This window comes from Gossypium arboreum, chromosome 6 (genome assembly GCF_025698485.1).
Source record: "Gossypium arboreum isolate Shixiya-1 chromosome 6, ASM2569848v2, whole genome shotgun sequence".
Lineage (NCBI taxonomy): Eukaryota > Viridiplantae > Streptophyta > Magnoliopsida > Malvales > Malvaceae > Gossypium > Gossypium arboreum.
Window position 1 is genome coordinate 12,768,891 of NC_069075.1, and position 14,988 is coordinate 12,783,878.

Sequence of the window (14,988 nt, forward strand, 5' to 3'; positions counted from 1 at the left end):
ACAGGGACTATTTAGCAACTTCTTTATGCCTCGATTTTCAATCCATTCTTGATCAATTCAAGGAGCACTAGCTTGGCCGAAAGCTTATCTACCTCTACCATGGCCATTTGGTCCAGAAAAAAGAAAAAGGAAAGAAGATGATGATATTATCCTTTTAATCTTTTAATTTCAATTACCATTTAACTTTTTACAAACTTAACCTTTCAATTTTAATTTATAAAATCAATGAAACATGTATGTATTTGTCCATCAAATGAGAATATGGTATAATTACCATCTAAGGGGTTTAATTACACAATTGGTCCTTAAATTAATTTATATTTTTAACTAAACAAGCTTAATTTCAATTTAACCCTAAACTAATTAGTATAATTACCATCATTTTGGTCTCTTTACTAATTTAAATCTATAGCGATTAACTTTTACCTCTTTTACACTTTAATCTTTTTACCTTAATCAAGCAACCAATCATCAAAATTACCGAACCAAACCTCGATTCACCTATAATACAACTTTGTAAAGATTTAATAAAATATTTACGATGTTAAATTACAAAATGGGTCTCAATACCTCATTTTTAGAAATCACTTAACATTTGGACTGAACTACTTATACTAACCATTAATTCAATTAATTCAAATTTATCAAATCAAAATTTAATATAAAAATTATTATTGACTCGTATAATTTAAATGCTAATTTTACAAACTTTTTTGTCGGATTTGTGGTCCCGAAACCACTGAAAAGTAGTAACATATACTTCTATATCAACATTTAAAATGTTATGGTCACGTGTAAGGGAGAGTCTATCTTGTAAAGTTCAAAGCTTAGCTTTTACATTGGTCACTCTTGGTGTATGGCGATAGGCACCAATCACCCAATTGCCATTATGGTCTCGAATGAGAGCTCTAGCCCCACATTACCTAAGAAAAACCATCCATGTTAAGTTTGAACCATCCTAGTTGGGATGGTTTCCAAGAGACAGGAATAAAATATGAAAGCCCTTTAAACTTCCAATGGGGGATAGGGTAGAAAATTCACAAGCATTAACAAGTACTCTATTAACAAACCCATCTAGAGATAGATTCTGGTTAAAGATAAGCGCATTTTGGCATAAACAGTTTCCCCATAGGAAGGAGTAGAACATAATAACCTATGGGAGCTAGGGAGAATGAACTCACGCTTTGGTAGAAATATTTATTCAAAGCCAATCTTCCTAATTATCATAGGGATTGGGAAGATTTGATATTGATTATAGATAGACTTCTATAATAGCAGAGTGGAAGGGCAATCTCTAAATAGGTGTTGGATGCTTTATGGGGTCGATGAATAGAAGTTATATTGGTCAATAATATCAAAACCCCATTGAGCCACAAATTGTTTAGTGGGAAGAGCTGATCGCAGTGATTCGTAACAAGTAATAAATATTTATAATGAAGATCAAACCTAGACTAACTATTATCACAACAAAAAGGCAAGCGTACCTATCGAATAACAGTATAGTAACGACAAGACCGGGATATCGTACCCAAGGGAACCAAAAGTACTAATAATAACTATCTTTTTATTATCTAGCCTAAGAATAAAAGGGGTTTGTTTTAATTAACTAATTATTTAAACTAAGAACGCACAAAGAAAAGAATTGGGGAATTACTTTTGGGAAAATCGATTGACTTGAGACAATACCTAAGGAAAAATCCACCTAGACTTTACTTGTTATTCTGGCTCCGAACCAGACGATTTATTCATTCAACTTGTTCCGTGGAGATCCTTAAGTTATGTTATTATCCCTATTCAAGATTAATAATGTCTAATCCCTAGATTGAATAACCGAGACTTTTCTCTAATTAACACTCTAGGGTTGCATTAACTCGATCTATGGATCCCCCTATTAGGTTTCACCCTAATCCGGCAAAATCTTGTCATCCTATTTCTAGGCGCACAATCAACTCCGCTTAATTATGACAAAAGTACTCTTAGACAGGGTCTATTCCTCCTTTGAATAAGAGCGTGTCTTGAATCAGTATCCTGGGATATCAAAACAAGAATTAAGAACACATAATTAAGAACAAGTTAAATATTTATCATACGATAAAAATAATAACAAGATTCGTCTTAGATTTCATTCCTCTTAGGTATTTAGGGGTTTAGTTCATAACTAAATAAGAAAACATCTTAGAAGAATAAAGAATTCAAAACATAAAGAAAACCCAAAACTCCTGAAGGGAAATTGAGGAGAGATCTTCAGTCTTGATGATGAATCCGGCTTCTGAGATGGATCAATCGGCTTCCTTAGGATAATTCCTTACCCCTCTTCTCTGTCTCTCATTTTCTCCTCCTCTGGTGCATATTTATAGGCTTTGGAATGCCTAAAAACCCTCAAAATTGGCCTTTTCCAAATTGGACTCAACTTGGGCTCAGTAGGGACACGCCCGTGTTCGATTACTTCAGGTTGTGTTTGAGCCTGCCAAATTGACATGGCCGTGTGGTCTACCCGTATGAGGAGGTCTAGGCCGTGTTGATTTCTTACTTTGGCCCATTTTCTCCGTTTAGGCCCGTTTCTCGTTCCTTTCACTCTCCTACGCTCTCCTAAGTATAAAATATGAAATTAAAGCATTAGGAGTATCGAATTCACTAATTCTAATGAGAAATCATCCATAAAATACATTAAACATGGGGTAAAAATATGTATAATTTACGGTTTATCAAATACCACCACACTTAAGCATTTGCTTGTAATCAAGCAAAATCCTCAACTCATAATCCAAATAAATTCTTCTCAACTTATAATTCTTATCGATAATATCTCAAAGTAATCCATAGGTAATCATACATTGAGAATTTGACTAAAAGAACATAAAAGTTTCAAACATTCTAAGTTGAGTATTTAATCATGCAAACATAGGTGTCTCTTCGAATCTAAGTAATTACCTTTGATTCAGAATATCACAGAGTTTCACATCCTCACTAAAGATTCACTCAAATCACTCGAGATGTTTAGGACAATAAATGAAGCACTCAATAGTCAATAATGAAAAGTCATTACCATAGGCTTGCATGAAAATCAAATCTCCACTACTGTAATTTAAGATGATACATCAATCAAAAAGTCTTTAGAGGGTTGTAGTGCAGCTTGGTTAGGGGGGTGTGGTCACAAGCTGAAAGAAAGGGTTACTAATATGTATACATAGTTTTTTTTTAAAGAACAAGTTAGATAAAGAAGAAAAACATAGCTAAGCAACTTTTCCAACTCATATCTCGACAAAAATAGGTATCAAATTAATTTGGGGGGTTTCAATCAATAATGGGTTAATGGTTAATATTAAGGGTAATACAAGGAATGGCTTGTTAGGCTCAAGGGGTTTTACTATGGGTTAATCGTGGAGGTAGGCTTTTCATGGCATGAGTGGATTAATCCTAAGTGCCTTAATCATTTTAACATATCAAATCAAACGGTGTGGTCTCGACATGCATAATCAGGCAAGTTCTAGAATAACAATTCAATACTGACGCACTCAAAGCAATAATAAAAGTGAGCATGAAAGGATGAATAGATGCTCAAAAGGCTCAAAAATCTCACAAAAATTATTGCTTTTTGATGTTTAGACTCGTGAATCCTTATTCAAAGTAATACCTAGACTTGGGGAAACAACCTATAATTTAATTTCTTAAAAATCAACTTATCATGCTTGATTCTTTAATGTCTTAAAGTTTAAACAATCAATGCATAAATGCCTATGTTTTAATTCGAGATATATCAATCAAAATCATAAATCAATCAAAATTTATCCTAAATATGATATGAGAGCTTTTTAAGAGAACAAGGTAATTATTCAGGGATTTTCTGTAATTATTCAGGGATTTTCTGATAATGAAATAAATATGAAATAAACACCCCCCACACTTAAGATGTACATTGCCCTCAATGTACAAAAATAGATATTAAAGTATAAAAATAAGATAGAGGGAGAAGTGAAACTTCCTGTATGGTGAACAGATGATATCCTTGGATTGGCGAGATCGAGTATTGGAGATACTTTGGATGGCAAGCTGGACTCTAAAGGTAAGCCGTTTTGTTGTTTGTTTTTTTTAAGGAAAACAAATGAATCTTAAAAACGAATGAATCTTAAAAATAAAAGAAAAATAAAATAAGATAATTATTCTAGTTTTTTTTTCAAGTGGCATGGCCGGGGCACACGCCCGTATGTTACGTGACTCGGCCGTGTTTGTCACAAATGAAGATGTTGCTACACGGTCTTCTCACACACCCGTGTGTATAAGCCGTGTCACTATGTGATCGTGTCGTACGGCTGTGTCTGGCGTGGTTTGCTTATCCCACGATCGTGTAGGTTTTCGCCCGCCCTTGTCATTCTGACAGTGTTTGGCCACGGGTGCTAGCACGGGCGTGTCTAACACCCATGTTTATTTGGTAGATTAAACCACGGCCATGTCGCACAGCCGTGGCGTTTTATCGCAGCCCGTGTTTTGGGGAAATCATTTACCCTATTTTTGCATGGCCGTAATGCACGGCCATGTTTCCCTTCGTGTTGGTGCACGCGGCCTTAAGCACGGCTGTGTTACAGGTCGTGTGGTGCTGGGAACCTGTGCTTCAAATACTCTGTTAGTGACCTAAATGTTTAAAATTTGAAAATAATTAAAAATAGTTAGTACTCGGGTTACCTCCTGAGAAGCACTTATTTATAGTTGAAGCTTGACTGTTACCTTGTTAGTATACTCAGGGCAGTTTATGGAGTCGTAGCTCCTCTCCATCGACTTTAAAATCCTCACCATTATAAAGTTTAAGACGTTGTCCGTTTACTTTGAAAGTACCATATGATGGGTGACTTACCTCTATCATGTCGTATGGATGAATAGATTGGATTACGAAGGGTCCTGACCATCGTGATTTTAGTTTCCAGGGAAACAACTTGAGTCTTCAGTTGCCACGGCCGTGCACCTACATACACGGGCGTGTCGCATGCCCGTGTTAATTTGGTAGGATTGCCCACGGCCATGTCGCACAGCCGTGGCAACTTATCGAATCTCGTGTTGGGGAAACGTTTTTGTTCTATTTTCATACAGTCGTATCGCATGACCGTGTTGCCTCCCATGGTATGGGCATGGCCTAAGGCACGCCCGTGCGCCTGGCCGTGTGGTTTTGGAAATCATGTGTTCAGTGACTCAGTTAGTGAATTAAATGTTAAAAACTAAAATTTAAAGAAGTTAACACTGTTAGTGCTCAGGTTGCCTCTCGAGAAGCGCTCATTTATAGTCTAAGCTCGACTCTACCTTGTGGGTATATTTAGGTGACTTCATGGAGCCGTAGCTCCTCTTTATCGTTTTTGAAATTCTCACCATTATAAAGTTTGAGACGATGTCCATTTACCTTAAAAGTGCCTTGTGATGGATGACTTACCTCTACTGTACCATATGGAAACATAGTTTGGACTAAAAAAGGACCTGACCATCGTGATTTAAGCTTTCCAGGAAACAATTTGAGCCTCGAGTTGTATAACAGGACAAGATCTCCAACTTCAAATTCCCTTCGTTGCTTCAAATGAGCGTCGTGGCCGCGCTTCGTTGCTTCCTTGTGTAAGCGCGAATTTTCATATGCATTGGCTCGCCACTTATCTAACTCGTTCAACTGCATCAACCTATTTTCACCTGCAAGTTTGGGATCAAGGTTTAGGAATTTTATAGCCCAGAATGCCTTGTGCTCTAACTCAAACAGTAGATGACAAATTTTTCCGTAAACAAGACTATAAGAGGATGTTCCTATGGGGGTCTTAAAAGCAGTTCTATAAGCCCATAAAGCATCATCTACTTTCATCACCCAGTCTTTCCTGTTTGAATCTACTATCTTTTCTAGAATACATTTGAGCTCTTGGTTTGCTACTTCGACTTGTCTACTAGTTTAAGGATGATAAAGGGTAGCTGTTTTATGGTGAACTTCGTATTTCTTAAGGGTCTTATCAAATTGGGCATTACAAAAATGAGTACCTTTATCATTGATAAAGGCTTTAGGGGTTCCAAATCGAGAGAAGAGTTTCTTAAGGAATCGTACTACCACTCTAGCATCATTGGTAGGTAAAGCTTGGGCTTCCACCCATTTAGATGTATAATCAATAACTACTAATATGTATTTATTTCCGCATGAGCTGGGGAATGGACCCATGAAGTCGATACCCCAAACATCAAATATTTCACATGAGAGCACATATGTCTGGGGCATTTTATCACGTTCAGAGATATTACCTGTCCTTTAGCATTTGTCACAAGAAGTAACATAACTGTTGGCATCTTTGAATAGAGTGGGCCAATAAAAAACTGATTCGAGTATTTTATGTACGGTCTTATTTCCACTGTAATGTCCTCTAGTTGGTCCTGAGTGGAAATGTTCCAAGATCTTCAATGCTTCTGTCCTTGTAACGCATCACCTAATGACTTGATCTGCACATATACGAAAAAGGAAAGGGTCTTCCCAAAAGTAGTTTTTCGCATCAGTAAAGAATCGTTTCTTTTTCTGATGTGTCAACCCTTTTGGGATAATGTTAGCGGCTAAAAAATTTGCAATACCAGCAAACCAAGGTACCTCGGAATCAGATATAGCAAAAAATTGTTCTTCAGGGAATGAATCATTTATTTCAACTTCGTCTAGCTCTTTAGTACTTGAATTTTCAAGCCTGGAAAGATGATTAGTTGCGAGGTTTTTGACTCCTTTCTTATCCTTAATCTCAAAGTCAAATTCCTGCAATAACAAAATCCATCGGATGAGTCGAGGTTTTGCATCAATCTTAGTTAAAAGGTAGCGAAGAGCAGAATGGTCAATATAAACGATAACTTTGGACAATATTAGATATAGCCTAAATTTATCGAATGCAAAAACCATAGCTAGTAGCTTTTTCTCCGTGGTGGTGTAGTTTTCCTGTGCGGCTGTCAAAGTTTTCTTAGCATAATAGATAGGTTGGAAATGCATATCTCTCCGCTGTCCCAAAACTGCACCTATTGCAAAATCACTTGCATCAACATTAGTTCAAAAGGTAAATTCCAATCAGGTGCAATTATAATTGGAGCTTTAGTCAATTTATCCTTTAAAGTATTAAATGCTTCTAAACATTCTTGATTGAAATTAAAAGGCACATCTTTTTCTAGTAATTTAGTCAAAGGCTTAGCTATTTTATAAAAGTCTTTACTGAATCTTCTATAAAACCCAGCATGTCCTAAAAAGCTTCTAATAGCCTTAACCGAATTAGGAGGAGGTAGTTTCTCAATGGCTTCAATTTTAGATTTATCAACCTCAATCCCTTTACTAGAAATTTTATGTCTTAACACAATACCTTTTTGAACCATAAAATGACATTTTTCCCAGTTAAGTACAAGATTTGTTTCTTCACATCTTATTAAGACTCGTTTTAAATTTTTAAGGAAAAGATGAAAGAATTACCGAAAACTGAGAAATCATCCATAAATACTTCCATGATGTCTTCTACGAGTTCGTCAAAAATGACCATCATGCAACGCTGAAAAGTAACAAGAGCAGTACATAATCCAAAAGGCATTCTACGATAAGAAAATGTACCGTATGGACATGTAAATGTCATCTTTTCTTGATCTTCAGGAGCTATTGGGATTTGAAAATAGCCAAAGAGTCCATCTAAAAAGAAGTAGTTCATGTGTCCTGACAATCTTTCCAACATTTGGTCAATGAATGGAAGGGGGAAGTGATCTTTTCTCGTGGCATCATTTAGCTTCCTATAATCAATGCAAACTTTCCAACCTGTGACTATCCTTGATGGGATTAATTCATTCTTCTCATTGGCTACAACAGTCATGCCTCCTTTCTTAGGAACAACCTACACTGGACTTACCTAGGAACTGTCAAAAATAGGAAAAATAATTCCAGCATCTAGGAGTTTAATTACCTCAGCTTTAACAACTTCCCTCATGTTGGGGTTCAGTCATCTTTGGGCTTGCACGCATGGCTTATATTCGTCTTCCGTTAAAATTTTGTGGGTGCAAAAAGAAGGACTGATCACTTTAATGTCAGAAATTTTCCAAGCTATGGCCCTTTTATGCTCTCTTAAGACTTGGAATAATTCCTCTTTCTCTTTGGGTTGCAAATTAGATGCAATAATTACCAGTAATGTAGAGTTATTTCCAAGAAATGCATATTCCAAGTGATTCGACAATTGTTTAAGTTCCAGTTTGGGAGGTTCTTCAGTAGAGGGTTTTTGCTTAAGTTCATCGTTTACCTTAATACCCTCATATTCTGCTGGTCTTAGGGAGGGTTCACTGGGATTCAGTTTAGTTCCTATCTCAGAATTATCACCCCCTCCTCTCTTTGGGCAAAACACAGTTCCAGCATGTCCTTATGTATGATTTTCTGAAAAGAATTTTGAGTAGCATGATCAATAGAGTCAATAAAATAACATGAGTCATCCTGTTCCCTAGAAAATCTCATGGCATTATAAATTTTAAAGCTAATCTCTTTGTCACCTACTCTGAGTACCAATTTACCATCACCCACATCAATAACAGCCCTGACAATGGCTAGAAATGGACGACCTAAGATTAAAGGCACTTCAACATCCTCATCCATGTCAAGCACAACGAAATAAATAGGGAATATAAATTTATCTACTTTTATAAGTATATCCTCTATAATTCCCCTAGGGTATTTAACAGATCTATCAGCTAATTGAATACTCATCCTAGTGGGTTTAGGTTCCCCAAGACCAAGTTGTTTAAACATTTTATATGGCATTAAATTAATGCTAGTGCCTAAATCAGTTAGTGCCTTATCAACATTCAAACTACCAATTAAGCAGGGAATAGTAAAACTTCCTGGCTCTTACAGTTTAGTTGGCAGTTTATTTTAGAGTATGGCCGAGCACTCCTCATTAAGTTCCACCGTAGATAAGTCTTCAAACTTCCTTTTGTTTTTTAGAAGCTCCTTGAAAAATTTTGCATATGTAGGCATCTGCGATATAGCTTTAACAAAAGGTAAGTTAATATGCAATTGTTTATAAAGTTCAAGAAATTTACCGAATTGTTCATCCATGCGGTCTTTCTTCAACTTTGCTGGATATGGGATTGGTGGTTTATATTCCTTTGGCATTAGATTGTCATTGTTTTCGGGTTTTTCTTCCTCTCCTTTGTCTCTTTCAGCTTCTTGTGGTGGCTTCTTTTCGGATTCAGCTAACACTTTCCCACTCCTTAGTGTAACTGCTTTCACATGCTCTTTTGGATTGGGTTCAGTGTTACCAGGTATACTTCCTAGTGGTCTTTCTGAAATCATCTTAGCCAGCTGCCCAATTTAATTCTCGAGTCCTTGGATCGACGCTTACTGATTTTTTTAAGTGCAGTTTCAGTGTTTTGAAAATGGGATTCCATGACTGAAATAAATTTTGCATCATCTCTTCAAGGTTCGACTTTTTCTCTTGCTGGTAAGGTTGTTGTTGGAAGCCTGGATGGTGTTGTGGTCTTTGATTTCCTTGGCCTCCCAATGAGAAATTTGGGTGGTTCCTCCGACTTGCATTGTAAATGTTATTATAAGGATTATTTTGAGGTCGAAGATTATTACCCATAAAATTTAGTTGCTCGTGTTCCATGTTGAGGCCATAAGGTTGGTATTCTGAATTGCTCGTTCCGCCTTCATTTGTATTGCATTGCATTACTAGATGTACCTGAGTAGAACCACACAATCCTTCAATCTTTTTATTTAAGAGTTCTACCTAGTTAGATAGCATAGTAACCGCATCGAGGTTGAAAACACTAGCTGCTTTCATTGGCTTTGTCCTCATGACTTGCCACTGATAATTATTTAGTGACATCTCTTCTATATATTCATAAGCATCTTCAGGTGTCTTATTATTGATAGTCCCACCAGCTGCTACGTCAACCATCTGTCTAGTTGAAGGATTCAGGCCATTGTGAAAAGTTTGAACCTGTAGCCAGAGTGGTAACTCATGGTGAGGGCACCTTCTCAACAGATCCTTGTATCTCTCTCATGTATTGTAGAGTGTTTCTAGATCCATCTGCACAAAAGAAGAGATATCATTCCTTAATTTAGTCGTTTTATCAGGCAGAAAATATTTTAGTAAAAACTTTTCGGTCATTTGTTCCCATGTAGTGATTGACCCTCGTGGTAATGAGTTCAACCACTATTTAGCCTTATTCCTTAATGAAAAGGGAAATAACCAAAGAGGTATGGCGTCTTCAAAAATGCCATTTATTTTAAATGTGTCGCAAAACTCCAGAAAATTTGCCAAGTGATTGTTTGGATCCTCATCCTGTAAACCATCAAACTGGACAAACTGCTGTATCATTTGAATTGTGCTAGGTTTCAATTCAAAATTCTTTGTAGCAATAGCAGGCCTAACTATACTTGACTCAGTTCCTGTTAAATTTAGTTTAGCATAATCATACATAGTGCGTGGAGCATGATTCTGATTTACTGGATTAGCGGCAATTGCAGGAGGTAGCAGATTTTCTTGATTTTCAGCCATCTCCTCAGTTGTGGTTTGAATATCGTCCTCTTGCTCTTCTTCTGTGTATCTTAAGCTTCGCCTTATTTGTCTTTAGTTTCTACGAGTTGTGCGATCGATCTTACTATTAAAAAATAATGGTCCCGACGGGTTTCTTCTAGTTAAACACTATAAAAAACCTGCCAGAAGCGAATAGAAGAGAAAATTAGAAAAGAAAATAAAATTTTTAATTGCAAATAAAGTAAAATGGCTAAAGTAATAAAAATCGAGTGTTCCTAATATCTTAGTTCCTCGGAAACGGCGCCAAAAACTGGATACGTGATATTTGGGACAGGTTTTAAAAATTTATAATTAATCGTTCTTGAAACTAACTATTATCACGATGAAGGGAAGTCTACCTATCAAACAGTAGTATAGCTTTAGCAAGACCAAATTGTCTAACCCAAAGGAACCAAAAGTACTAGTAATTACTTTCTTTTTATTATCTAGCCTAAAAATTAAGGGATTTGTTTATCCAAACTAATTAACTAAACTAAAGGTGCATAGAGAGAAAATTGAGGAAAAGCTTTTGGGAAAACTTGATTGGTTAAGACAATACCCAAGGAAAAATCCACATAGACTTCACTTGTTATTTAACTCTGAATCAGACGATTTATTCATATGACTTGATCCGTAGAAATCCCTAAGTTATACTATTATCTCTCTCGAGACTAATAGTGTCTAACCCTAGGTTGATTAATTGAAATCTCTTTCTAATTAACACCCTAGTGTTGCATTAACTCGATCTATGGACTCCCTTATTAGGTTTCACCCTAATCCAGCAAAATCTTGGCACCCTATCTCTAGGCGTGCAATCAACTCCGCTTAATTACAACAAATTTACTCTTAGATAGGGTTGAGGCACCAGCTATAGTGACTAAGATTCAGCAGTGTAGTGATTGTAAAAAATGCCATCTAGGCAAGTACTAGAGGAAGTTAAGAGTGTGCTTCCATTATGATTCGATGGAGCACCGAGTTAGGCGTTGCCTCCGTTGATCTTATTTACTGTCAGCTACAGTACAGGCTCCGACTCCAAATTTTGTTCGGCCTCCAAGAGAGGTTCAACAACCATTCCATGGTTGGTACTAGTAGGGGTGGTAATGGATTTAGGGGAGGTCATAGGGCACCGGCTAGAGGTGCAAGTCAGGCTGAGGCTCGTCAGCCAACATTGGTTTATACGGCTAGACGTCGCGAGGAGAGCGATGATGCTGATGTCATTGCAGGTACCTTCTTTATCCATTATGTTCCGTATTATGGTCTCATTGATATTGGTTCTACTCATTCGTACATAGCTAGTGTTGTTTCTGTAACTCTAGGTTTAACTGTTGAGAATACTACTAGAGAGTTTTTTGTGACTAGTCCCTTGGGTTAGTCAATTCGAGTTGATAGAGTATACAAGCGGGTACCCCTAGAGCTTCAGGGTATGATATTTCCAACTGATTTAATGGAATTTCCCTTTAATGAGTTTGATTTAATTCTGGGAATGGATTGGCTTATTGATTATCGGGTCAGTCTAGACTGTGTAACCAAAAGAGTTACTCTGAGACTGACTGAGAATGACGAGGTGGTAATGGTTGGGAAGCGTCGAGATTACCTCATTCATGTAATCTCTGCTTGATAAACCGTAATTTATACATATTTCTATCCCATGCTTAGCATATTTTATGGATGATTTTTCCTTAAAATTGGTGAATTCGATGCTTCTAATGCCTTAATTTCATGTTTTATACTTAGATGAGCATAGGAGAGTGAAAGGAACGAGAAACGGACCAAAAACGGAGAAAATGGGCCAACGTATGAAATCAACACGGCCTGGACTTCCTCACACGGGCAGACCACACGGTCGTGTCCCTTTGGCAAGGTCAAAGCATGATTTACACGGGTAGATCACACGCCGGTGCCCATTTAACAGCCTTGACAACGGCCTTAAGCAATCGCACACAGGCGTGTCACACGGCCGTGTCCCTGCAGAGCCCAAGTTTAGTCCAATTCGGAAAAGGCCAATTTTGAGGGCTCTTAGGCATTCCAAAGCCTATTTAAACACCTGAGGAGGCACTTAGATAGAGGGGACACACAGGAAGAAGATGGGAATTGCTCAAGGAAAGCTGATCAATCCATCTCAGAAGCCGGATTCACCATCAAGACTGAAGATCTCCTTTCAAATTCCTTCAGGATTTTTGGGTTTTCTTATGTTTTGTTATTTTTATTCTTTTAAGATGTTTTCTTTCATTAGTATGAACTAAAACCCCTAAATACCTAAGAGGAATGAAACCTAAGACAGATCTTGTTATTATTATCTGAATTGTAGGATAAATATTTGTCTTGTTCTTAATTATGTGTTCTTAATTCTTGTTTTGATTTTCCAGGATATTGATTCAAGTTAAGCTCTTATTCAGAGGCGGAATAGACCCTGTCTAAGAGTAAATTTGTCATAATTAAGTGGAGTTGGTTGCACGCCTAGAGATAGGGTGACAAGATTTTGCCGGATTAGGGTGAAACCTAATAAGGGGATCCATAGATCGAGTTAATGCAACCCTAGGGCGTTAATTAGAAAGAGATTTCAATTATTCAAATTAGGGTCAGACATTGTTAGTCTCGAGAGAGATAATAATATAACTTAGGGATCCCTATGAAACAAGTTGAATGAATAAATCGTCCGATTTAGAGTCAAATAAGAAGTGAAGTCTAGATGGAGTTTTCCTTAGGTATTGTCTTAATCAATCGAGTTTTCCAAAAAGTATTTTCCCCAAATTTCTTTTCTGTGATTTCTTAGTTTAGTTAACTAGTTAGATAAACAAAATCCTTTTATTTTTTGGCTAGATAATAAAAAGAAAGTTGATACTAGTACTTTTAGTTCCTTTGGGATCGATAATCCGGTCTTACTAAAGCTATACTACTATTCGATAGGTACACTTGCCTTCATTGTGATAATAGTTAGTTTCAACAATGATTTATTATAAATATTTAAAACCTATCATGAATATCACGTATCAAGTTTTTGGTGCCGTTGTCGGGGAACTAAGATATTAAGAATACTCAATTTTTATTAATTTAGCCATTTTACTTTCATTGCAATTTAAATTTTTTTCTTTTCTAACTCTTTATTTATTTTCTTCTGACAGGTTTTTCTAGTTTATGACCAGAAGAAACCCGTCAGGACCACTACTTTTTGACGGTGAGATCGACCACACAGTTCGCAGGAACTGGAGAGAAATAAGGCGAAGCCTAAGATACATAGAGGACAAGCAAGAGGATGATACTTCAACCACAACCGAGGAGATGGCTGAAAACCAAGAAAATCCGCTACCTCCTGTGATTGCTGCTGATCCAGTAAATCAGAATCCTGCTCCACGCACTATATATGATTATGATAAACCTAATTTAACAGGAACTGAGTCAAGTATAGTTAGATCTGCTATTGCTGCAAATAATTTTGAACTGAAACCTAACACAATTCAAATGATACAACAGTTTGTTCAGTTTGATGGTTTGTAGGACGAGGATTCCCATGCTCACTTGGAAAATTTCCTAGAATTTTGCAATACCTTTAAAATTAATGGCGTTTTTGATGACGCCATCCGCCTTCGATTGTTTCCCTTTTCGTTAAGGAATAAGGCTAAACAATGGTTGAACTCGTTACCATAAGGGTCAATCACTACTTGGGAACAAATGATCGAAAAGTTTTTATTAAAATATTTTTCGCCGGCTAAAACAGCTAAATTACGTAATGATATCTGTTCTTTTGTGCAGATGCATTTAAAAACACTCTACAATGCATGGGAGAGATACAAGGACCTTTTTGAGAAGGTACCCTCACCATAGGTTACCGCTTTGGCTACAGGTTCAAACGTTTCATAATGGCCTGAATCCTTCGACTCGGCAGATGATTTATGTAGCCGCTGGAGAAACCATCAATAATAAGACACCTGAAGATGCCTATGAATTTATAGAGGAGATGTCACTGAATAACTATCAGTGGCAAGTTGTAAGGACAAAGCCAACGAAAGCAGTCGGTGTTTATAATGTCAATTCGATCACCATGCTCTCTAATCAGGTAGAACTCTTGAATAAGAAAGTTAATGGTTTTCTTAGTTCTTCACAGGTTCACCCAATAATGCAGTGCGAAGCAAATGGAGGTGGATCGAGCAATTCAGAATACCCACTTTATGGCCACAACATGGACAACGAGCAGTTAAATTACATGGGTAATAATCCTCAATATAAAAACAATCCTTATAACAATACTTACAATGTAGGTTGGAGGAATCACCCAAATATTTCATGAGGAGGCCAAGGAAATTAGAAACCACTACCCCCTCCAGGCTTTCAGCAACCACCATACCAGCAGGAGAAAAAAAAGAACCTTGAGGAGATGCTAACCAAATTCATCTCGGTGTCAGAAACTCGTTTTTAGAATACCGAGACGGCACTTAAAAATCAACAAGCATCAATCAGGGGCTCG

General features: G+C 37.0%; 1 non-coding gene across 1 annotated transcript; it reads left to right on the forward strand.

The window, feature by feature from the left end:
• Positions 1-9,963: 9,963 nt before the first annotated feature.
• On the forward strand, positions 9,964-10,070 carry LOC128294889 (small nucleolar RNA R71). Its single transcript, XR_008285196.1, has one exon. It is a non-coding gene; the product is annotated as a small nucleolar RNA R71 (small nucleolar RNA).
• Positions 10,071-14,988: the final 4,918 nt, after the last annotated feature.